Source organism: Anomaloglossus baeobatrachus, chromosome 2 (assembly GCF_048569485.1).
Source record: "Anomaloglossus baeobatrachus isolate aAnoBae1 chromosome 2, aAnoBae1.hap1, whole genome shotgun sequence".
NCBI lineage: Eukaryota > Metazoa > Chordata > Amphibia > Anura > Aromobatidae > Anomaloglossus > Anomaloglossus baeobatrachus.
Genome location: NC_134354.1, coordinates 120758651 through 120783714, shown reverse-complemented (window position 1 = coordinate 120783714; position 25064 = coordinate 120758651). Strand labels below are relative to the sequence as shown.

The 25064-nt window shown below is 47.2% G+C and overlaps 1 protein-coding gene across 1 annotated transcript in view; it reads left to right on the top strand.

Annotated features, from left to right (window-relative positions):
* The first annotated feature begins 268 nt into the window (after positions 1-268).
* PAFAH1B1 (platelet activating factor acetylhydrolase 1b regulatory subunit 1) overlaps positions 269-25064 on the top strand; it is a 106603-nt gene continuing 81807 nt past the window's right edge. The window contains exon 1 of the mRNA XM_075335296.1: positions 269-628. The gene's annotated coding sequence lies outside the window, so the exon portion shown is untranslated. The remainder of the gene's footprint in view (positions 629-25064) is intronic.

Below are 25064 nucleotides of genomic sequence, written 5' to 3'. Positions count from 1 at the left end.
ATTGTGGGGACGTAGCCCAATAAATTATTACTGGTCCCGCACAATCCCATCGTACATCTTGTCGGCTGCAGAGAACTGAAACAATCTGGGGGTCATTTGTGAAACCTTGTTTTGCAGCCAGTCCCATCCGCGCATGCGCCTTTCCCCCTCCCTGCGTCACTGCCATTGTCATCCCTCCCTCCTCAGGCTTCTCTCCCGCCGTCCACGCCTAGACAGCAGCAGAGTGTAGTGCGCCTGCGCGGCCCGCCAGCCCCGCCTTCTCTGCCTCTTCCCTTGGAGCCGGCCGGTCGCTCCCTCCTCCCTACAGCGGTTGATATGACGTCACCGCGCTGCTGAGCTCCGTTTCGTTGACAGCGCGGCGGCGGCTGCCCTGAGTGCCCGGCGGAAGGGACGGTGAGAGGAGGAGCGCAGGACGGGTTATCGCTGGAGGACAGTACACAGCGCGGTCCGCTCGGCGCCTCGTGCCCTGCCCATTCTCGCCGTTGTCCCTCTCATCTGCTGTGTTGTGTACACCCGCGGCCCCCGCTCACCCGCCCGTCACCCCCCGCCCTTCTGGAGACCTTCCCTCAGGAGGCGTCCGTGGCCGGGAGAGGCCGTCACTCGCCGCCGCACTCGGATGACTTCCCCGGTAAGTAGCAGCCACCGCCCGTGTACCGCGCATTGTCCCCGGGAGGACGGAGGCGGCGGCCGGGCCTGCTCCTGCCGATGTGGCCGCCGCCTCCTCCCTCCTTCATCTTCTTCTCTCCTCTCTCAAAATGGCGGACAGCCGTTACTGCCTGCACTCCGCGGGGGGCTGGGGCCGGGGTGTGGAGCCGCCACATCCGCAGTGTGCAGCCTGTGACGGCAGCTGTCAGTGCGGGCGGAGATGGGGCGCAGGGACCGGCTGCTCTGTATGGGCGGCCACAGGGACATGGCAGCCGGTACTGCGCCGCCCTCTATGAGGGCGCCATCCTGCAGGCTGAGATGATGGATCCCCCTGTAATCCAGATACAGGTGTCTGAGGCGAGGCCTGCCAGCTCAGGATCTCCACCCGTGTACAGTGCTCCTCGGGGTGAGGTGGGTTCAGGATCTCCACCCGTGTACAGTGCTCCTCGGGGTGAGGTGGGTTCAGGATCTCCACCCGTGTACAGTGCTCCTCGGGGTGAGGTGGGCTCAGGATCTCCACCCGTGTACAGTGCTCCTCGGGGTGAGGTGGGCTCAGGACCTCCATCCTGTACAGTGCTCCTCGGAGTGAGGTGGGTTCAGGATCTCCACCCGTGTACAGTGCTCCTCGGGGTGAGGTGGGTTCAGGATCTCCACCCGTGTACAGTGCTCCTCGGGGTGAGGTGGGCTCAGGATCTCCACCCGTGTACAGTGCTCCTCGGGGTGAGGTGGGCTCAGGATCTCCACCCGTGTACAGTGCTCCTCGGAGTGAGGTGGGCTCAGGACCTCCATCCTTTACAGTGCTCCTCGGAGTGAGGTGGGCTCAGGACCTCCATCCTTTACAGTGCTCCTCGGTGTGGGGTGAGGTGGGCTCAGGACCTCCATCCTGTACAGTGCTCCTCGGTGTGGGGTGAGGTGGGCTCAGGACCTCCATCCTGTACAGTGCTCCTCGGTGTGGGGTGAGGTGGGCTCAGGACCTCCATCCTTTACATCGCTCCTCGGTGTGGGGTGAGGTGGGCTCAGGACCTTCACCCTTGTACAGTGCTCCTGGGGTGAGGTGGGCTCAGGTCCTCCACACGGGTACATCGCTCCTTGGTGTGGGGTGAGGTGGGCTCAGGTCATCCACCCGGGTACATTGCTCCTTGGTGTGGGGTGAGGTGGGCTCAGGTCATCCACCCGGGTACATCGCTCCTCGGTGTGGGGTGAGGTGGGCTCAGGTCATCCACCCGGGTACATCGCTCCTCGGTGTGGGGTGAGGTGGGCTCAGGTCCTCCACCTGGGTACATCGCTCCTCGGTGTGGGGTGAGGTGGGCTCAGGACCTCCACCCGGGTACATCACTCCTCCATGTAGAGTGAGGTGGGCACAGGACCTCCAGCTGTGTACATTGCTCCTCCAGGTGGGCACAGGATCTCCACCCGGGTACATCGCTCCTCTGTGTGGGATGAGGTGGGCACAGGATCTCCACCCGGGTACATCGCTCCTCTGTGTGGGATGAGGTGGGCTCAGGACCTCCAGCCGGGTACATCGCTCCTCCGTGTGGAATGAGGTGGGCTCAGGACCTCCAGCCGGGTACATCGCTCCTCCGTGTGGGATGAGGTGGGCACAGGACCTCCATCCTGTACATCGCTTCTCCGTGTGAGGTGGGCACAGGACCTCATCCTGTACATCGCTGTTCCATGTAGAGTGAGGTGGGCACAGGATCTCCACCCGGGAACATCGCTCCTCCGTGTGGGGTGAGGTGGGCACAGGACCTCTACCCGTGTACATCGCTCCTCGGGTATGTGAGCACAGGACCTCCACGGGTGTACAGTGCTCCTCCATGTAGAGTGAGGTGGGCACAGGACCTCAGTGTACAGTGCTCCTCCTTGTGGAATATGTGGGTTCAAGATCTCCACCCGTGTACAGTGCTAGTCTGTGTGGGTGTGGTGGACACAGGACCTCCACCTGTGTACAGTGCTGGCCCGCATCATTGGGGGACTTAATTACAATTTGGGGGGGATGTTTTATATCACAAGGCTGTTGCTATTGCTATGGATCTAGCCAGGGAATTCCAGACTATGTAGGGTGAGGGGGCGATTTCTTCATCTTATCTTATAAAGGCTCCTCTTGTGCTGCAGGTAAAGAATAGAAGGGATGCTGTGTGTTGTGGTGAGCAGGATGGATGCTGTGCAGACTGGGTGGAGTAAGGCGGCTGCTATCAGCCATCACAGGACCCTGTACACCCACAGCCATACAGGGGGCACTCATTTTTGCTTGTTGCATTACACACTTGTTGAATTTTTGATATTTGGCATTTCCGTGTTCTGCAGCCGCCCGGCCCCTCGCTGCACATTTCTGGACGGACTTTACGTGAACTTTGCTGTTAGTTGTAGTTCTTGATTGTGCTGTGTGATGTGGAGATACCTTCCCGGGCGTCCCGTGGACTTTATGCCGGCGCCTTCATGCAGTGTGAGCTGTCTGTACAAAGGTGGCATTCTGCGCCTGTGTCACTGTATTGTGCCATGGCTGAGTGATGGACCAGTGTCCAGGTCCAGGGCTCTGCAGCTCCATGTGACAATGACATCTTCTCCACACCCTATTGTCGCCGCTTCGTTTAGGAATTCTCCCACTGTTTTCTTTGTTTTTCCCTCTGGTGAGATGTTTTGGATGTAGTGAGGCTTCTTTTTGCGGGTGTAACATCTGTCTGGTGCCCACTTGCCTCATTCTTTGTCTTATTGCTGCCACTCCTACAATGCAGTGCTGGTCGGAGGCTTTGAAACTTCTCTATTGCATCATTTGATAGCACAGCCTCAGGAAATTTCTGATTTGTCATTTTTATTTATTTTTCAGGGTTTGTTTTTTTTTTTTTTTGCATTTTGATATTGGACTGTGATTTTTATTTTCTCCTTTCCCAGACACAAAGGAAGTTTGACACCTGCTGTAGGCATGTGTTGTGTGATGTTATGCCTCCGAGTTGGCTTTGTTTAGCCAGTCTTCTACAAATCATCTGAGCCGATGGGTATCTAGTAATCTAATATATCTGACATTTCTATTATGTAGGAAATGCACCTATTCACCAGTGGTTAGGTCTTCTTTTTTTTTTCTTTCTTCAATGACAGTCTATTCATAATGTTCTTCAGCTTTTTGTTTATTTTTCGGGTTTTCAGATGACTTTAGTGTGATTCTCTTGAGTGACTGCTTCACTTTTGTTACGTGTGTGTAATATATATTATTATTTATTATTATAGCGCCATTTATTCCATGGTGCTTTACAAGTGAAAGAGGGTATATGTACAACAATCATTAACAGTACAAAACAGACTGGTATAGGAGGAGAGAGGACCCTGCCCGCGAGGGCTCACAGTCTACAGGGAATGGGTGATGGTACAATAGGTGAGGACAGAGCTGGTTGCGCAGTGGTCTACTGGACTGAGGGCTATTGTAGGTTGTAGACTTGGTGGAAGAGGTGGGTCTTGAGGTTCTTTTTGAAGCTTTCCACGGTAGGTGAGAGTCTGATTTGCTGAGGTAGAGCATTCCAGAGTATGGGGGATGCACAGGAGAAATCTTGTACGCGATTGTGGGAAGAGGAGATAAGGCTGCTTTCACACATCCGGTTTGAGCTGTGCGGCTCAATCCGGCTGTGAAGCCTATGCAATGGATGCGGTGAAAACACCGCAGCCTTTGCATAAGTTTTTTTACATGTGTCCGGTCCGGTTTTTGCCGCTTGCGGCATGCTACTGAGCATGCGCAGTGGCAAAAACCGCATGCGGCGGCCGGATGCGGTTTTTGCCGCATCGCGCCGCATCCGGCATCCATAGGGATGCATTGGGAAATGCGCCGGATGCGGCGCAATGCGTTTTTTTTTTGCCGGAGCAAAAAACGTGCCAGGGAACGTTCCATCCGGCCGCCGCATCGGCTAAATCTGCCGCATGCGGCAAAAACCGGACCGAACGCAAGCCCATGCGGCACTAATTAAAGTCTATGCAGGAAAAACGCAACCGACAGCAAAAAAAAAACGGTTGCGGTTTTCCTGCAAAGTGCCGGATTGTGCCGCATTGCAAAAGCCGGATGTGTGAAAGCAGCCTAAGAGAGGAGCAGAGAAGGAGATCTTGTGAGGATCTCAGTTTGCGTGCAGGTAGGTACCGGGAGACTAGGTCACATGTAGGGGGGAGACAGGTTCTGCATGGCTTTGTATGTCATTGTTAATGTTTTGAACTGGAGTCGTATATGTAGTGTGTGTGTGTGTATGTATATATGTATGTTTTTATGTATTGCACAATTAGTCTTATTTTATTTGTCATTTTGAACTTTGTCAATCAGTTTTTGTATCAAGTAAATAAAACAGTGAAAACACAAACAAACGTCCAGTTGTGCAGGCACACAGCCCTTGTGGCCACCGATCTTCCCATGTGACTGCTTACACTGTGGCCTCCTGTTCATTCACAGGTGTGAATACAGATCAGATTCACTGTGTGTCGGCTACGAATGCACTTGCAGCTCGTCACATCCGCCTCTACAAGCCCAGGAATGAACAGGAGGCAAGGAATATGTTGCATGGATAAATATCCTGGAAATGTTTTTACGTGAGATGGGGCAATTTTGAGTTCTGAAGGACCATGGAAAATTGCAGTGGGCAGATTGGCAATTTATTTTTGGTTGTTGAGCTAAATTTGAGGAGCAATTTAACCACAATCTACTCATTGATTTTGAGAGGTTGTCTGGTGTTCTTAGGTAAAGTACAGGAAATGTGCAATAATAATGAGTTACTTGCATCCCCTGCCGGTTCTGCAGTGACCTCCAGTCCATCGTTCTCTTGACCGATGCAGACAGTCAGTGATCTCTTGGGCTAGTGATGGACTACAGAGATCACGTAAATAATGGTGGATGAGGCATAGTCACTACAGGAGGGGGTATGGACACCAAATCATGGATGTGTGATACAAGGCCTATAAAATTGATGCTTTGATATTGCCGCATCACAAAAATTATATAAGTTTTGAGCTGTACTAGAAATATCTCAAATTTTCTGGTAATTGCCATGAAGTTCTAATATTTCAGCTGAATTCTGCGGCGTCCACTGCAGAGTCGCTGTGCACCCGATGCTCTGTGGCACCTAACTGGACAGGGTTGCACTGTGGGGCACAATCTACTGACGAGTGCCGTCAGAATGCCCAGATTCTTAATACATTTTTAGGAGGAATAACAGATGAACAGCACTCTGCAAGTGAAGCATACGTCCGTTTAAATTTATTATATGGGAAATGCTGTTCTAGTATTTACTATAGTATAAACCCGAAGCTCATGGGCCGCTAACTATAAAAGGATGACTAAATGTCAGTGTTATCCATTACTTTTAAAAGCTTTCTCTGTGGGCCCAGGGGACTGACGCTGCTGCTTCACTTTACTGCCGCCATCCCCCTCCAGGCTTCTTGCTTCCTCTTCCGGCAGAGTCACATGACTGCTGCAGCCGTGTCATTCCGGCTGGTGCACAACATTTTTTTTATTCTTTTGCTCTGATGGAATAGCAAGCTGCATGCCATTAGTGGTCGCAGATTGACTGAAACCATCATATAATACTGCTCCCCAGAAAACGAAGCCCAAGAGTGTGCCATAGCAGTATGTAGCAGAGGCATTGGTCCATTGGATTGGATGTTTTTTTTTTTTTTGTCTTAGCACCCTGGTTTATTTGAGAATGCTATTAAAAGTGGACAATCCCCTTTAACGTCTTAGGCTATATGCACACGTTACGTTTTTCGCAGCAGTCTTGCACGTTTTTCGGGTGCGTTTTTGGTCTTAAAACTGCATGACTTCCTTCCCCAGCAGAGTCTTTTTCATTTTTGCTGTCCGCACAGTGCAGTTTTGTTTTAGGCAACATGTTAATTATTTCTGCGTTTTTTGCCAGCTTTTTTTCTCCCATGCAATGCATTGGAAAAAACGCGGTAAAACGCATGTGGTTTTTTATTGCGGGTGCGTTTTTGTGCATCTTTTAGCGGCCAGAAATGCACAAAAACGCTTTGTCTTTCTGGTCACACAAAAGGCAACGTGCACACATAGCCTTATAGTAGTTTACTTACGGTCACAAAATGTAATTTTTATTTTGTAGCTGTAGTTACACCACAGTTTTGGTAAATAGGTAGTGCGCTAAAGGAAGCCCCCTGAACAGTGGCCGCCGTAGACATCATTCTTTAAGGGATTTAAAGAGAGCCAACTACTAGGAACTTTTGATATGAACTAAAGGCAGAGCCATACAGGCACTAAGATGCTGAATCCAGGCATACCTATTGTAGAAAGATCCGCTGCTTGGTTGATGAAATGTGTTAAGTCAAACTTTGTCAGGTCCTCATCGTTTATTTCACCTCTGCCGTCCTCCTGGCTTGCCCCCTTTTTCTTTATTTGAATATTGCGCCGCCATTGCTATTGATGGCGGCACGTGCGCATTGCCACATTAATTCTGTCTTAATTAAAATAGTGCCGGAGTCCGCGCATGCGCAAACCGCTATCTTGGTCGCGTTTTTTGAAGACACTGCTGTGAAGACTACGAGAGCCATTGGCGCATGTGCGCATATTTGCCGCTCATAGGCTTCAATAAAATGGCGCCGAAGATAATGGTACGTGCATGAGCGGACTCTGGCACCATTTTAGTTAAGACAGAAGTACTGTGGCAGTGTGCATACACCGCCAACAACAGCAATGTCAATGAGGCGTGATATTCAAATAAAAAAAGGGGGCAAGCCAGGAGGAAGCCAGAGGAGGAATAAACAATGAGGACCCGACCCACAAAGGCTCGTCCCTGTTGCACCCGTCAAAGTGCAGTGCACTTCAGCAACTTTGATTAAAGATGGTTCATCAACCAATCATTGGATCTTTTTCAATAGGTATGCCTGGATACAGCATCTTAGTGCCAGTATGGCACTGCCTTTACTTTATATAGCAAAATCCAGGAGGTTGGTCCTCTTTAAAGGGCATTGATTGCTGTTATCATGCTATATTAGGCTCAAGCACTGGCTGGATCTTCTTAAGGGTACCGTCACACTTTAGCGACGCAGCAGCGATCCCACCAGCGATCTGACCTGGTCAGGATCGCTGCTGCGTCGCTACATGGTCGCTGGTGAGCTGTCAAACAGGCAGATCTCACCAGCGACTAGTGACCAGCCAGCAGCGACGTGCAAGCGACGCTGCGCTTGCACGGAGCCGGCGTCTGGAAGTTGCGGACACCGGTAACTAAGGTAAACATCGGGTATGGTTACCCGATGTTTACCTTAGTTACCAGCGCACACCGCTTAGCTTAGCGGGAGCAGGAGCCGGCACTGGCAGCGTGAGAGCTGCGGAGGCTGGTAACACAGGTAAATATCGGGTAACCACCTTGGTTACACGATGTTTACCTTGGTTACAGCTTACCGCAGGCTGTCAGACGCCGGCTCCTGCTCCCTGCACATTCAGGATTGTTGCTCTCTCGCTGTCACACACAGCGATGTGTGCTTATCAGCGGGAGAGCAACAATAAAAAAAATGAACCAGGGCTGTGTAACGAGCAGCGATCTCACAGCAGGGGCCAGATCGCTGCTCAGTGTCACACACAGCGAAATCGCTAATGAGGTCACTGCTGCGTCACAAAAACCGTGACTCAGCAGCGATCTCGCTGTGTGTGAAGTACCCCTAAGAACTATAAGGCTTCATTAAGAAGTCTGTTTTTTTTTTTTTTTTTCTTTCCTAGTTTGTTAAAACATGGACAGCTAGTAATACCAGCAATGCTTTTATCTTATCCTATCCATTAGCATAGTGCAGAAGAGTGTATAGAAATCCTCCAATTTTCATCTTTCATCCAGAAAAATTGTTCATCTTAATTCGTATGGTATATATATATTTTTTTTTTTCAATTCGATGTTTTTTAAAATTTATAAAACCAGCTTTCTTCAAGAATTGATATGTATCTAATAATTGGATGTTATATAGTTGATCTGTATGGAATCCAATTTATTTATTTTTGGATGCAAAAATTTGGTCCATGAGAGAACCCCTCTTATCTGAACAGCCTACTTGAATAAGGGTATGTGCCCACGATCAGGACTTGCTGCGTTCAGAGCACAGCGAGTCCTGACAGGGGAGGGGGCGCGCGTCTTCTCCGCAGGAGACCGCAGCTGTCAGTACCCACTATCGGGGTTCAGTGCGCTGCGGTCTCCTGCTTGTGTTCTCCCTACGGAGGACGCATGCGATTCCGCAGCAAACAATTGACGTGCTGCGGTCTGGAAAGCCGCGTTGCAGGTCAGTGTTTGCTGCGGAAAAGCCAAGCTTAGAATTTTAATCAGCACAGATTCCATCCGTGCTCTGCGTGTCTTGTATGTTCCCATATACTTGTGTGAAAAATTTGATTTTGGCTCATAAAAAAATGGACATAACTTTTTTTTTTTTGGCCGACCACTTAGTCTAATGTGAAGATCTGATCATGCTTCTCTAATCATATATATTTCAGACTCCTCAGCGTTTCAGCAATTCTTACGGTGACCATGTAACCCTCTCTGTGCTTCTTCTAGCTTGTTCTCCTTTGGCAACTAGTCTGTGGCTAGGAGCAGTTGTTAGAAGCATCTAGTTGCGCAGCACATGACTATTTTGGGCAGTGCCATAGACTTCGGACAGAGCATATGCTCAACTAGTTTTTCTGTTTAACATCACCTGGACATTGTTTAGTGTCCAGGGGTGAATATCTCTGGCAATTGTGTATGGTCCAGGCCAGTCACATTGGTACTGTCCTGATCCACTTATCTGACTGGCTTCAGAGGAGCGCTTCCAAGTGCTATAGAATAGAGCTTGTAAGTACTTAACTTCTTGCCTAGGAGACTAACAGAACATATAGTGCAGCAGTGGCCTGTAACCTAAGCAAGAAACAATAAACAACATCCATTTGTCTTGAGGCTTACAATCAAAATTCCGTATCAGTATGTTATGTAAAAATATCATATATTCCCCAAAATGCTATCACCACTGAAAAATCCCTTACACAGGTCCGTCGACAGAAAAAGTTACAGATTTCAGAAACTGACAGAACACTTTTTTTTTTTTCGTTACATTCGATTTTTTTTTTTTAGTCCCTAAAATGTAAAGACAAACTTTACGTTTGGTATTGCCTTTAACTCTTCCAAGAGCCATCATTTTACATATTTCAGTCAATATTGTTGTATGAAGGCTTATTTTTCATTTTTGTGAGATGAATTGAAGTGTGGTATAAAACCCATTAATTTTACTGTAACGTACTGAAAACCAGGGAAAAAAATTGAAGCTTTTTCCTGTAACTTTTTTTTATCTTTTTCCCAGCGATAAAACTGTGTATGGCTTGTTTTTTGCAGGCCGAATTATAGTTTCCATGGACACTATTTTGGGGCACGTGAGACATTGCTTTTGGGGCACTTGTGATATTTTGGGACACATGTGACATCCCCCCCAAACAAAATTGCATTTTATTTGTGGGAAATGCAGTGACTATCCAAACCAAATACAGGGGCTTGGTGCACCTTCCCACCTACCAGTTTTCCCTCATTACTCACACTCCCTCTTTGACAGGTATGTCTTTCTAGAATCTGAAAATGGATAGAAAACAAGTAGGTGGGAAGGTGCACTTAAATGTTTGGTCACACTAAGGGTCCCGTTACACGTAGAGACGTTCCAGCGATCCTGACAACGATACGACCTGGTCAGGATTGCTGGTACGTCGCTAGTGAGCTGGCAAACAGGCAGAACTAATTAACGATGCAGCAACGATACGGGGATCCCTATAATGACTTTGGCGGTCGTTAGGACCCTGTCAAACTGCAGCTTTTCTGACGACTCAGATCTCAGTAGAGGTGTATTGTTTCTACCCAGGCGTGCCAACCAGATCGCTCGTCGTTGTTATGGCGTCAAGCACAGCGATGCATGCTGCCCAGTGGGACACAAACTATCAAAAAATGAACCAGGATGTTTAGGTACGATCGGCGATATCGCAGCGGGGGGCCGCTCGCTGCTATGTGTCACACTAAGCGAGGTCGCTGTTACATTACAAAACCTATGACGTTTCAGCAATTTTCCCTAACGACATCACTGTGTAACGGGGCCTTTAGGGTGCACCGAGAGACGCCTGTACTTGGTCTGAGCAGTCATTATTTAAATTTGTGCCGTATACTGCAATACTAAGGAATTGCAGTACATAATATAAATGCTGGTCTTTAGGGAAGCTTAGTCTAGCTGTGCTTCAGAGGAGTACCAAGATGGTAGTGATGGAAGGGCCTTTAGCAGGCCCCTGGCTACCAAAATAATTCACCGATCCAGAGATTGTGCTTTTATCCGTGATTGACAGCAGCATTTAAACAGTTAAAAAGCCGTTGCGGCTAGTGAAGATTGCTGCTGTCATGGGCAGGTGACATCCATGTATTACAGCCATTATCTGCCCTGTATGGAGCAGCCACAGCTCCTGAACCCGCTCCATACATGCACCGTGACCTGCAGGTACAAAAGGTTGTGTGAAGGGGTTAAAGAGGACGTTTAACTGCATTTTTAGTTTAATTTGTGAACCCCCTCCAATTGGTGCTGCTCCACTAATTCTGGAAGTTTTTGTTTTCCTCTGTGCTTCTCAATTCTAAAGGTTCACCCCCCGGAAATAAGGGTGCCGTTTCCCCTTCAACCACCTGTGCGTATACCACAAAATTTCTTTGTGGGTGTTTTTTTTTCTTTCTTTCTTTCTGAAACTGGCCAATCAAAACGTAGCCACACCCACACAATTTGTTACACGTCCAGTTGGTTGAAGGGGAAAGGGGGGGAGGGGCTCAGAAGAAAGAAAAAAAACAAACAAACCAAAACCTGTTCCAGAGTCAGTGGAGCAGCACCAGTCATAGGTGGAAACTAAATTAACCAGAGAAAGGTAATTTTTAATCATCGGGGCCTGAAGAATCATGTTGCCGGGTAATTTTTACTGCACAATGATTATTGTAATAACGGAACCCAAAAAAGCAGTGGTGGTATTTCTCTCCCACTACTTCACCGAACTTGGATTGTTTTTTAGTATATTACGTGGTCTAAAGAATAGTGTCGTACAAATTTTTCAACTGCCCAAACAGTAAACAAGACCTCACAGGGCTACGTCAACGGAAAAATAGAAAGTTATGACTATTAGAAGAATGTGGTCTTGAAGGTGTTAATGAAGAAAGGACGTGTCTTTATTTCTGGAACCACATACACTACATATAAACATTTAAAGAGATATGCAAGCGGCTATTTCTTGCACGTTTCAGTTGCTCCTTAGAAACAAGCTACATACTGATTCTTGGTTAGTAACAACGCATATAGATACAGTAATTGTTTTTGATCTGTTGCTAAGGAGAAGGTTTCTGTGAGTGCCTATGTAAGGTTGGATTCATTCAATGTTGGATGTATGTTGGCTGTATTTGTGGTATTCTAGTATGTTAAATAAATAAAAGGCAGTTTCTGAAAATATTGGGATGTGCATATGCCCCAACTTGGCACCATGTATCATGTTCACACCACACTGTTATTTAATGTTTGTTACAATAAGTGTCTTGGAAAGAATTGACGAGGCAACGTTGATACCGATCACTGTTTTGGCGCATTTTTTCTTTTCTAACAATGACATCTTTTTCCTTAATTTCAGCATATGGCAAGTTTAGCACCAGGTTTTGTGTGCGGCTGATGTATTGGTTGCACTTTGCACTGTGGAGTAACTGGCACAGCATTATATACAGTAAAGGGTAGATTGCGGCCTTTTTTGACACAATATGTGTACCGCCAGCTACATTTTAATAGGGGTCATCTGACGCGGCCACTGATTGCTCAGGGTAGGTCTGGTCGGAGCGGTGCTTTATGCAACATATAGTGATCTAGATTAACTGGTATTTGTTTTTTTTTCTCTTCTGGTTACATTTCATTTATTGAAACTTCTACAATGCATATGGGAGTCTAATACGGTATGTGGGTGGGCTGCTCTTATACTACTGACCATCCCTTCTGCTGGTTTCAACGCCCATTCTTGTCTAAAACTGGATATTAGTGACGGAACAGATCGATTCTGCTCTCTTGAGTGTCGTACTGCTCAGTATGTTCTCAGTCCGCTACGCTCTGAAGCTTTTCTAAAACTCTGTCGAGTGATGACACACAGTATGTGTTGGTACAAACATCGGCGCATGCTCCGAGTTTTCTCTCCTGAGTCTGCATCGGTGGTTTGTAAGTGCACCCATCAAAGACTCTCAACTTTGTCACAAAGGGAGAACACATTGAGTGTGTTGTGTATTGCAAAGATCGAGACAGTATTTAAAGAGGACTTGTGACTATAAGCTGCGGCCACCACCAGTGAGCGCTTATGAGCATTTGAAAATACTGTGTATAAAAGCCAGGTCGCTGTGTAGAATGTAAATAAAAAAACACTTTTATAATACTCACCTGAGGGGCGGTCCGGTTTGATGGGTGTTGGCTACTCTCTGGTCCAGCACCTCCTCTCTGCGGCAATCACCGTCCTCCTGAGGCCTGTGTGCATCACACGTCCTATGTCATGCACACTAGCCGGCATTGAGATCCTGCGCAGGCGCCCTTTGATCTGCCCTGTTCAGGGAAGGTCAAAGTATTAGGTTATGTGCGCACGTTGCGTACAGTTCACTGCAGACATTTCTGCAGCGATCTGAAGAGCACATGTGCCCTTTAAATCGCTGCAGAAATGTCCGTAGTGAAGCCGATTCCATGCGCTCTGCCTGCAGCTCCTGCCATAGACAGAGCAGGAGCTGCCGGCAAAGCGCACGGAAGAAGTGACATGTCACTTCTTAGAACGCAGCGCTTCGGCAGTAGCCGAAGCGCTGCGCTCTAAAACGCCACGTGTGCAGGGGCCGTGCACAATCTCCATAGACTGTGCAGGGGAGGCAGGACGCATGCAGTTACACTGCGCTACAAAGCGCAGCGTAACTGCATGTATTTACGCAACGTGCGCACATAGCCTTATAGTGCGCATGTGCGGACGGTCTTTAACCTTTCCTCATGCCTGCATATTATAGTACTTTGATCTGCCCTCAGCGGTGTAGATGATGGTGCAATGTCTGCCCCCCAGGTGAGTATTATAAGTGTTTTGTACGTTGTACAGCTCTGCCAGGGCACTTACAGTATTCTGGAATGCTGTATACAAAAGCTCAGTGGTGGTGAACGCCAGTTACCCCCAAATCTGGTAACCAGTTCCCTTTTAAGATAATGGACAGCAACTCTGACTGCAAACCTAAACCCCAAACCTGTAAAACCCCTTTAATTCTTTGTTACAGAGGGGGCACTGACCAAGAGATGAGTAAAACAGGTGATGTCAGTATTGATTTTCATGAGCTTATCGTTCAGTGTATAACATGTAAATCAATTTGAAGGGATTTCTTGGTATTTTAAATAAACTGTCAGGTGCAATATGCACCCAGAACCACAAGCAGTTCTGGGTGCAGATCAGTGATTTCTGCCTAACAGTCCTTGTATACACTAGCATACATATATCTTTAAAAAAAGTATTTCTAAAGATCGTTTCTTATATGCTAATGAAGTCAATGATGCGCACATACCTCACTCTTAATGGCATCCAGAGGCGGATGGATGTGCACTGGGCATGATCAGGAGTCCCCAGCATTTTGGACATGCACCCTATACCTCACTGAAGCTGGGAAGCTTTCATCTGGCATCAATTTAGTGTGCATGATCGGGAGTCCCGGGGACTGCGGATCATGCGCAGTGCACATCAATCAGCCTCCGGCTGTCATCAAGAGTACGGTATGTGCATGTCGCTGTGCATTCATTAGCATGTTAGTACACCCACAGGGACGTGGTACCATGCTATTTGGGCCGACCAGCCAAGGGAAGTAATGCCCTTGCGACTTATTCGCTGGCCACATTAGCAGATAAGAAACTATTTTTTTAGAAATACTTAATCTAAAGATCTGTTTGTTAGTGTATACATGGACTGTTAAGCAGGAGTTACTATTATACACCCAGAACTGCTCATGGTTCTGGGTGCATATTGCACATGACAGGTTCCCTTTGATATGTCATCCATTTCAGGTCAGTGGTGTGTAGGGGGGGGTCTGGTCTGCCTCCTGACACCTCCACCGATGTAAACATAACACTTGCGCTCTGTAGTTAGCACAATACACCATGAATATATGGAGTATGGGTGGAGCAGGTTTAATAGCGGAGACTGCACCATCCACAGCTGATTGTTACAATGGCTTGGTTCCGCTCTCCAATCTTAAGATCTTAACCCCGTAGATTCCATGGTCATGATTGTGGCATTTTGGCAGGTATACAGAGGCACACAGGCAGAAGGCTTCTTAGGCTATGTGCACACGCTGCGTTTTTTGACGCTGCGTTTTTGGCCGCTAAAAACGCACCTGCGTCAAAAGTGGCAAAACGCATGCGTTTATACCGCGATTTGGTGCGTTTTTGGCTGCGTTTTTGATCTCTGCGTTTTGCTGCGTTTTTCCAATGCATTGCATGGGGGAAAAAACACAGGAAAGAATTGACATGTCCATTTTTTTTTTTAAGCTTAAAAACGCAGCTTAAAAAAAAGTTGTGTGCGAACAGCAAAAATGAAAACTCATAGACTTTGCTGGGGAAGCAAAGTCATGCAGTTTTGAGGCCAAAAACGCACCCGAAAAACGCGCAAAAATGCAGCGAAAAATGCACTGTGTGCACATAGCCTTATGTCGCTCTGGTTCTGGCAGCATGGGGTTTAATGATGACTGAAGAAAGTGCAAATAAGATTTCTGCCAGCTTATACTGGAAAAAAATTAAACGGTCTCCCAACTATTACTATCTAAAACCAAGCTCATCTTTCAAAAAACAAACACTTGTGTGGCTCTGACAATGGAAAAAGAAATGGCAATCCAAAATAAGGTGTTAATATCATAAAATGGCATGTCAGCCAGTCACTGTGGGGTTAATGATTATAGATGTCTTTGTAGTATGTTGCCCTTGTGCCTGTCTAGACCCACATGTTTTAAGCCAATTCTCAGTATCGGCTTTGCGATCAGGGGCTGTATGGGAGCTTCCCTCATGTTGTTGCCTTCCTTTGTTCAGACCTGTCGTAGGGACCTGTGTGCATTAGTTACCAGACACGTCTCCATAGATGCCCTAGCTCTCTATACAATTTAGGGTTTTGAACATTGCTCTGGATTGTATTTGAAGCCATCCAATATAGCTGTGACAAGGGATTAATTTAAAACATGCCCGAGCTACAGTAAACTAATTGATAGCAGCAATCAGTGTGATTATTTTGTAATATGCGCTTGTTTTTTTATTTTCCTTTGTTTTCCTGTTGATGAAGTACTGCTGGCTTCTGTATGCAACGCCTAAGCTGCCCTGGGTTCCCCAAAACATGACCGCTCAGATTAGAAATACGAAATTCAGCAAGGGCACAGGGGGGGCCTAATAGAAATCTATGGGATTTCATTTATGGCTCTAAATGGAGCTATATTTTGTTCCCATCCAAAACTATATTGATGAACTATCCTTAAGGTACCGTCACACTAAGCAACTTACCAGCGATCCCAACAACGATAGGGATCGCTGGTAAGTTGCTAGGAGGTTGCTGGTGAGATGTCACACTGCGACGCTCCAGCGATCCCACCAGCAACCTGACCTGGCAGGGATCGCTGGAGCGTCGCTACACGAGTTGCTGGTGAGCTCACCAGCAACCAGTGACCAGCCCCCAGCGCCGCGTGGAAGATGCTGCGCTTGGTAACTAAGGTAAATATCGGGTAACCAACCCGATATTTACCTTGGTTACCACCGCACGGAGCTACACGTGCAGAGAGCAGGGAGCAGCGCACACTGAGCGCTGGCTCCCTGCTCTCCTAGTTACAGCACACATCGGGTTAATTACCCGATGTGTGCTGCAGCTAAATGTGCACAGAGCAGGGAGCAGCGCACACTGCTTAGTGCTGGCTCCCTGCTCTCCTAGTTACAGCACACATCGGGTTAATTAACCCGATGTGTGCTGCAGCTACATGTGCACAGAGCAGGAGCCGGCACTGACAGCTGAGAGCGGCGGAGGCTGGTAACAAAGGTAAATATCGGGTAACCAAGTACAGGGCTTCTTGGTTACCCGATGTTTACCGTGGTTACCAGTGTCCGCAGAAGCCGGCTCCTGCTGCCTGCACATTTAGTTGTTGCTGTCTCGCTGTCACACACAGCGATCTGTGCTTCACAGCGGGACAGCAACAACTAAAAAATGGCCCAGGACATTCAGCAACAACCAACGACCTCACAGCAGGGGCCAGGTTGTTGCTGGATGTCACACACAGCAACATCGCTAGCAACGTCACAAAAGTTGTTCGTTAGCAGCGATGTTGCTAGCGATGTTGCTTAGTGTGACGGGGCCTTTAGGCTAATATCAGATCTGTTTGATGTACTCAGGTTGCACAGTTGGAACTGCACAGGCCTGGACCAGACCTCAGAGGTCAATAAAACTTTCACACTGAACTGCAGCAATATTTATGGCCACAACAGTTTGTCCTCTTGCCATAGTGATAGTTCTGCTTCACATAACTTGTTTTATTTACTGCCCCATTCTATTGTCCTGTTGTTGTGTATAAATATGTGACTCTTCAGATTTTATTTATTGAGCCTGAAGAAGAGACCTGAGTAGTCTGGAAAACTTGCTATTATTACCATCTTTTCAGTTAGCCATTAAAAGGCATCAACCACTGAGGGCGTCAGGTTTTTTTTTAAACAATTTTTTACCTTCAGTTTAGAGATTGATGATTTTTTTTTTTCCCCTGCAATCAAACATCCAAAGGTCCTGAAATCAGTGCATTGGTTAGGCTGCTTTCACACGTCCGGCTTGAGCAGTGCGGCTCAATCCGGCTGTGCAAGCTATGCAACGGATGCGGTGAACACACCGCATCCTTTGCATAAGTTTTTCCTTTGCGGCCAGTCCGGTTTTTGCCGCTTGCGGCATGCTACTGAGCATGCGCAGTGGAAAAAACCGCATGCGGCGGCCGAATGCGGTTATTGCCGCATCGCGCTGCATCCGGCCGCCATAGGCATGCATTGAAAAATGCGCCGCATCGGCCGAATGCGGCGCGATGCGGGTTTTTTTGCCGCACGAAAAAACGTGCCAGGCAACGTTCCATCCGGCCGACGCATCGGCTAAATCTGCCGCATGCAGCAAAAACCAGACGGAACGCAAGGCCATGCGGCACAATGCGGCACTAATTAAAGTCTATGCAGGAAAATCACAACCGGCAGCAAAAAAAAACGGTTGCGATGTTCCTGCAAAGTGCCGGATTGTACCGCATTGCAGAAACCGGAGGTGTGAAAGCAGCCTTAAGTTGCATGGGCATCAGGGCGGACTTTGTGGGTCATGTCTTCAGTAATGATTCCTCCCATGGCTGCCTCCCGTCTTATTTAATTTTCTTTCCTCTGCTGCCACGAAAAACACTATGGCTGGGGGTGTGTGCTGTATTATTTTCAGGTTTTTCACCAACTGTTCAATAAAATGGTGCCGGTATCAGTGTGATCTCGGAGGGCATTTTATTGCAGACAATGAGTGGCTGCTCGTGCAGATTGAATTTTCTCTTTATCAGCGCGTGCGCCGATGCTTTTCAGTCATCTCCAGTGTGTCCTCAGTGAAATGGCGCTGGGGATTGTGGTACGTGTATGCACTGATTTCAGTGCATTTTAATGGAGTAGGAGAAAAACGTGTAAATACTACACCTGCACTGGCCATTGCACTAATCGCGTCGGCAAAGGGGAGAAAATGTAACTAAAGGGGAGGTAGGCAGCCAGGGGAGTAATCATTACTAAAAACCAGACCCACAAAGTCCCACCCCGATGGACATGTCACTCAACCAGTGCACTCATTTCTGGACCATTTTGATGACGTTTTATGCTGCAAGCAAACATCCAGTCTCTATACTGAAGGTATGATTTGACTCGCCTTCCTACAGCCAGTATGGCACTGCCTTTACTTTATATGTTAAAACCCTGCTGGTTGGTTCCCTTTAAGGCCCAATTTGCTTAACCCTTTCCCCCTGACATTGGCCATCAGTACAGTTGGATTCTCACATCTTCCATGAGATAATTGGCAGTGCCCACTGAATTTGTCTGGCCACTTCTATCTGGTTCCCATGGTCCGCGGTATGTAAAAGGATAACTGTCATCTTGCAGTTTGGTATTACTGCTCTTTTGTCACAGTGGCTGGCAGCTGTTCACTGCACTGCTTAGTCAGCTGTTGACTGCTCTTAGTTTAATAGTTGAATGTGGATTTATTTCTCTGCAGCCGGATACTTCCCTTTTTCTAAGAAACATGAGAGATTGGACTCTAGTGCCGTCATGGCTTCCATGAGGTCAGAGGGCTGCTGTTGGGAACGAGATGTATTTTATGTATGGTTGTTCTCTAATAAGAAATGACAGACATCATACACATTTCTGGCTGTTCCAATCACATTTCACCCTGTTGTTTTGTGTTCTTAACTGCCTGCAGGCCCAGCTCCATCCAAGCATACTTTATGTAACAGCTGGAGAGCATGGACTCAGCTAGAACTGGTTGTTGAGAGTTGATTAGGTGAGATCTGCATACATGTGCCAGGATGCTTACTCTTTCCAACTAACTGATGATATTCAACTAAAGCATTTGTGATACTCTAATATTAGAATGTCTGGGACTATATTTGTCTTTAGTTTGTTTTCAGATGTGTAGCAAACATTTATTTATTTATTTTTTTTCTCCCTCAAGTTTTGTTCAAGGCAATTCCTAGAATTTAAAAGTTTTGTGCCAAGTTTTGGTAGAGGATAAAGGGATACCTTTCTAATTTCTTTGGCTCTGAATGCTGACAAGCCCCATATGACCTGAGCAGAGGTTGAGCATGTGCACTTCTGCCCCATTAGTTTTCTTTTAGGGTGCATGGCTATCTGCCAGCCTCGTAGAGAATGCACTGGAGGTGCGCATCACCTTTCATGCCCTTTTCTCAAGATCGGTGAAGGTGTCAGGCTATGTGCCCACGTTGTTTGTCCCTGCAGAAATGTCTGCAGCGATTTGACAGCACATGTGCGCTTCAAATCGCTGCAGAAACACTGCAATGCAGTGAAAAAGCCAATTTCATGCGCTCTGGATGCAGCCCCCACCATAGAGCGCGGGCTGCATCCAAAGTGCATGGAATAAGTGACATGTTGCTTTTTAGAACGTAGCGATTTGGCAGCATGCATGGATTATGCACAATCTTCATAGATTGTGCTGGGGACGCAGGACGCATGCAGTTAGGCTGCGGTGCAATACGCAGCGTAACTGTATGCAAATACGCAACGTGGGCACAGAGCCTTACCATTCAGACACCAAGCGATGTGGAAGCTATCACTTATCCTACACATAGGAAAAAGAGTAAAAAGTTGGCTCAGATTTTTAAAGATGATTCATGAGTTTTAGCATGTTAAACTAGTAAAGTTTATGGCAGCGATTTATGTAAATGTCAACTATACTGACAGAGGTTGGGGGGCAGAGATTTTTCACTGAAAACATCCCCGTCCCCCTCTGAATATTGATGCCCAATAACAAGCAGGCAGTGTAATAAGGGGGAAGATCACAGCAGGCTTTGTTTGAAATGGTAACACTGATGTTTAACCAGGCTACGCTATGGGTACCGTCACACTTTAGCGACGCAGCAGCGATCCCACCGGCGGTCTGACCTGGTAAGGATTGCTGCTGCGTCGCTACATGGTCGCTGGTGAGCTGTCAAACAGGCAGATCTCACCAGTGACCAGCCCCCAGCCAGCAGCGACGTGCGCACGGAGCTGGCGTCTGAAAGCTGCGGAAACTGATAACTAAGGTAAACATCGGGTATGGTTACCCGATGTTTACCTTAGTTACCAGCGCACACCGCTTAGCTTAGCGTGTGCAGGGAGCAGGAGCCGGCACTGGTAGCGTGAGAGCTGCGGAGGCTCGTAACGAAGGTAAATATCGGGTAACCACCTTGGTTACCCGATGTTTACCTTGGTTACAGCTTACCGCAGGCTGCCAGACGCCGGCTCCTGCTCCCTGCACATTCAGGATTGTTGCTCTCTCGCTGTCACACACAGCGATGTGTGCTTATCAGCGGGAGAGCAACAATAAAAAAACGAACCAGCACTGTGTGTAACGAGCAGCGATCTCACAGCAGGTGCCAGATCACTGCTCAGTGTCACACACAGCGAGATCGCTAATGAGGTCACTGCTGCGTCACAAAAACCGAGACTCAGCAGCGATCTCGCTGTGTGTGAAGTACCCCTATCACTGGTGGCATTTACTGTGCGAACAAGTCAAGGCGGACAGCAGAGCTTTCATTACATGCACATCTATGCCAGACATTGGGAATTTCTGCCCTCATAGCTGGCACAGATCCAGAATAGTGTATGTGGCATGTTGCAGGTCTATGTACAGCGTGGAGGAGAGGGTAGTGGAGTCTCATGTGCATGGCTCTCTTCCCCAATGCCTGGGACAGATGCAGGGCTGTGAATGTAACGACAGTTCTGCTCCAGCAGGTGGAATCTCACAAGGTGCCGGCAGTGAGATCTATGCGACCTTGTCAGACCCTTAGGGGTCTAACAAGTGAAAACTTTCACACATCCGGTCTTTGCTGAGCGGCACAATACGGAGCTTTGCAGAAAAAACGCAACTGGCATTTTTTTTTTTTTTTTTTTTGCAGTCGGTTGCGTTTTTCCCGCATAGACTTGCATTAGCGCCGTATTGTGCCGCATGGCCTTGCGTTGAGTCCGTTTTTTGCCGGATGCGGCATATTTAGCCCATGCGGCGGCCGGATGGAACGTTGCATGGCACATTTTTTTTGTGCAGCGAAAAAAACGCCGGATCCAGCGCGATGCAGTGCAATTTACAATGCAAGCCTGTGGAAGCTGGATGCGGCGTTCTGCGGCAAAAACCGCATCCGGCCGACAGATGCAGTTGTTTGAACTGCGCATGCTCAGTATCAAGCTGCATCCGTCAAAAAACGTACGGGCCGCATGAAAAAACGTATGCAACCGGTCATTTTTTTCGCAGCATCCGTTGCATAGGTTTTTGAGCCGTATTGAGCCACAGTGCAAAAACCGGATGCGTGAAAGCAACCTAAGGCTATGTCCGGAAGCTGCAATTTGGTAACCACATGAACCTTGTGGCCAAAAAACTGCGTGTGTTTTTTTGTGCGTTTTTTGACCATGTGCTTTTGATGCGTTTTTATCATTAATATGTGGATAAGAATTAAAATTCTGCATTTTTGTGGTCACCACAAAAATACAGCCCCAAAAAAAGCCATGTGTGCACAGCAAAACTGAAATTTCATACTTTGCTGGGGAAAGAATAGGATGCAGTTTATAGTGCACAATCTGCACCAAAAAAGCATCAAAACTGCAGTGTGTGCGTTGGGCCTTCGTTTTTCCATGTCTCACAAAGAATGCTGGTTCTGACATTCTCTGGGGGCATTTTCTTTACTTTGACCACCCCCATGTGATGCTGCCTGCTGTACACATTGTCATACAGGGAAAAAAGTGCCCTCAGTGAAAAATCACTGCTGATGCCCCTTTGGTTCTAAGTGGACTTTTGCTATTTTTTTTTTTTTGCCTTAAACCATGTGTACTAATGTCTCCCCCAATGGAGATAAGAAAAAAATAAATAAAAGACCCTCCCCCACCCAAAAAAATTAAAAAAAAACTAACGCAGCTCTGCAGCTACTATTTCTTGATATAGCCAGTTCAACGTGCTAACCGAACATTGGTGAAGCTGCCTATGAACCTTTAAGACTAGTCATCCTAAATTTACGTCTTGCTTTGATCAAGTTTTAAATGTTTTCTTACCAATTGTTGGTAACGTTTATCCCCCCCCCCCCCCCCCTTTATCACATTCTACGCTCCCTGGCACAATGACCTTTGCACAGATCACAAGACTTGCTGAAAGGAATTGTCAAGAGCAACTCAGGCAAAATGGCTGCCCCCGAATCATGTGTAGAAAATGGAATAGAACAAGTTCTGCAAAAATGAATACATGTAAATCACAAATTAAAAAAGGTCTTTCAATATCTGGTTGCATGATAGCAGAAATATATTTGGGTCTGAGCTTCCATACAGGGGCAGGAGAGTCGCTGCACTGATGGACTCCAGGCTCCCACTGATCTGACATCCTTATGATGGACCATCAGTGTTTATACTCAGGAAAACCCTTCAATAACATCTGAGAGGAATATATGACCAAGTCTGGGTATATGGGTCTAGACCATATCCATACACTTGTCTGCCATCAGAGAGGGTCAGGACATACATCTACAAGGTAGCCGGAGAGCCTATTATTTTCCTCTTATTTCTGAAAATTGCTGGATTTTGGAAAATTCTTCCCAAACAACCCAACATGGTGACTTGTGAATGCAATACCTTTCTTCTTTGAATGGGAATGTCTACCCCTTTTTTATTTTAGAAGGGGCTCAAGTGTGCTCTAAAAATAACAAAACCCCCATACTTTTGCTTCTCCTTTCCTCATTATTACTGGCTGGACCCCTGGGTTATTTGGCTTGACCTGATGCACAGCCCATAGCTGGCGTCGGGGCAGTATATTGCCCCTTTGGCTATTGATGGGCAGCAGTCGTGCACGGACTGTGCCAGAGGAGACCTGGGTGATGGTGGTTGGAAACAGTGGAAAAATGTAGGGGGAAAAAATCATGGTAGTATATTTCCTCCCCATAGTTGGTGAATAATAAGTCATGCCCTGACTATGCATGTGTTACATGGCAAGAGCAGCTTCTGTGTACAGCCTAAGGCTAGGTTCACACTTCCGTTAAATTGTATCAGTCACAATCCGCTGCTCTGCTAAACAACGGAATCTGTTTGGCGGATTCCGTTGTTCCCATAGACTTGTATGAGCGGCGGATTGTGACTGATGATGCTGCGTTGCACCCTCCACCCGACTGATCAGTCGTGGAACGACTGACCGCAGGGCGGAAGGAACGCAGCCTGTAACATTTTTTTGAGCAGCGCAATCCGTAGGGTTTTGCTGCTCTCTGGCTCCCTGCACACGTAACCAGGATACACATCTGGCTACTAAGCAATGCGCTTTGGTTAGGTACCCGATATTTACACTGGTTATGTGTGCAGGGAGCCAGCGCTAAGCGGTGTACGCTAGTAACCAAGGTAAATACCGGGTAACCAAGCAAAAAGTGCTTTGCACTTAGTTACCCGATATTTACCCTGGATACGTGTGCAGGGAGGTCGACACTTCCCCGCTCGGCTCCGCCCCCTCCCGCACTCCGCGCGCGTGTGTGTGATATATATATATATATATATATATATATATATATATATATATATATATATATATATATATATATATATTATAAAATCTCTCGTCCCCAGCCCTGCAGTCCCCACGGCACTGACGTCCTCAGCACTTCGGCTCCACCTTCTTGCGCTCCGCCCCCCGCACACAACTGATTTCGGCAATGATTTCTTTTCTTTGTCATCTGTTGTACAACCCATCAGTCACATGCGTCAAGCAACGCATTTGTCTGATGCAAAACAACGGAAATGTGAACCTAGCCTAATACACACAGTGGTGGGCGTCTGCTACTTTGTGGGAGTGTTCCACGGGAGCATTATGTTCTACGTTAAAAAAAACAAACAAAAACATTTGAAAGTGACTTGTAGCATCAGTCACCGCTACACACCGCTCTTTTATTTGGCTGTCATCTCTAAACTTGTAGGGAAAGGAGGATTTAGGAATGGCATCCTGTGCAGTCTATTTAGATAAACTATTGGTGTGGGTGACGTCTGTCTGACTTCAGTTGTGTCTACGGTGCACACTGTGGAAGAATCCGGTGTGGCTTTATGTCATAATGTATTGTGAGAGATGTTCTTGCACTCTTCAGACATGAAGCTACAGATTTGATTCTATGCTCAGAGTTATGTATTAGGGAACTTAAAGATTTAGGTAGTTTACAGCCGCTATATCAGTGTGCCCCTTCTTCAGACCATCCAAGGCGTGCGCTTCATGAACTGTTCCATTTTTAGGACTATTCACAAATGTGCTAAGCTGGCCACATCATGATGAAGTGGCAGAAAGTGTTAGGCCTTGTGCGCACTAGGCGTTTTTGCCGCGTTTTTAGCGGCGTTTTTTACCGTGTTTTTGTGCTGAAAACGCAGTGACATTGCTTCACCAGCAATGTCAATGGGTTTTCATAAGTGCTGTCCGCACACAGCGGTTTTTTTTAGCTGCGTTTTTGTGGTGACCACAAAAACGCAGCATGTCAATTATTTCTGCGTTTTTCACCCATTGAGTTCAATGAGATGTTCAAAAACGCAATGAAAAAGGCACATTGCAAATATAGCTGCGTTTCTATGACTAAAAACGCAGCTATAAACGCAAGGGGTGGGTACTACAGTGACGTGTACAGGAAGAGGATTCCTTCTGTTGGTAAACACAGAAGCATGAATCCTCC